The sequence below is a fragment of the Nannospalax galili genome, unplaced genomic scaffold (genome assembly GCF_000622305.1).
Source record: "Nannospalax galili isolate Female #2095 unplaced genomic scaffold, S.galili_v1.0 scaffold517, whole genome shotgun sequence".
NCBI lineage: Eukaryota > Metazoa > Chordata > Mammalia > Rodentia > Spalacidae > Nannospalax > Nannospalax galili.
Genome location: NW_008340098.1, coordinates 1,791,523 through 1,792,138, shown reverse-complemented (window position 1 = coordinate 1,792,138; position 616 = coordinate 1,791,523).

The following is a 616-nucleotide window of genomic DNA, read 5'->3' as shown; positions in this document are numbered from 1 at the left end:
TTTGTCTGGTTCCTGATTTCGATGGGAATGCTTCCAGTTTTCCTCCATTTAGAATGATGTTGGCTGTGGGTTTGTTACATATGGCTTTAATTATGTTGAGATATGTTCCCTCCAGTCCATTTCTCTCTAGGACTTTGAACATAAATGCATGTTGAATTTTGTCAAAGGCCTCTCTGCATCTATTGAGATAACCATGTAGTTCTTGTTTTGAGCCCATTTATATGATTTATGGTGTTCATTGACTTATGTATGTTGAATCATCCCTGTATCTCTGGGATAAAGCCGACTTGATCATGGTGGATGATCTTTTTGATGTGTGATCTTTTTGTGTGTCTATATGCAGTTTGCAAGTATCTTGTTAAGAATTTTTGCTCTATGTTCATTAAGGATGTGGGTCTATAGTTTTCTTTTTTGGTTGTATCTTTACCTGGCTTTGGTATTAGAGTGATGCTGGCTTCATAGAAGGAATTTGGAAGTTCTCCCTCCATTTCTATCTTTTTGAATAAATTAAGAAGTATTGGATGTAGATCTTCTTTAAATGTCTGATAGAATTCTGCTGTAAATCCAGCTGGTCCTGGGCTTTTTTTAAGTCGGGAGGTTTGGTATTACTGTTTCC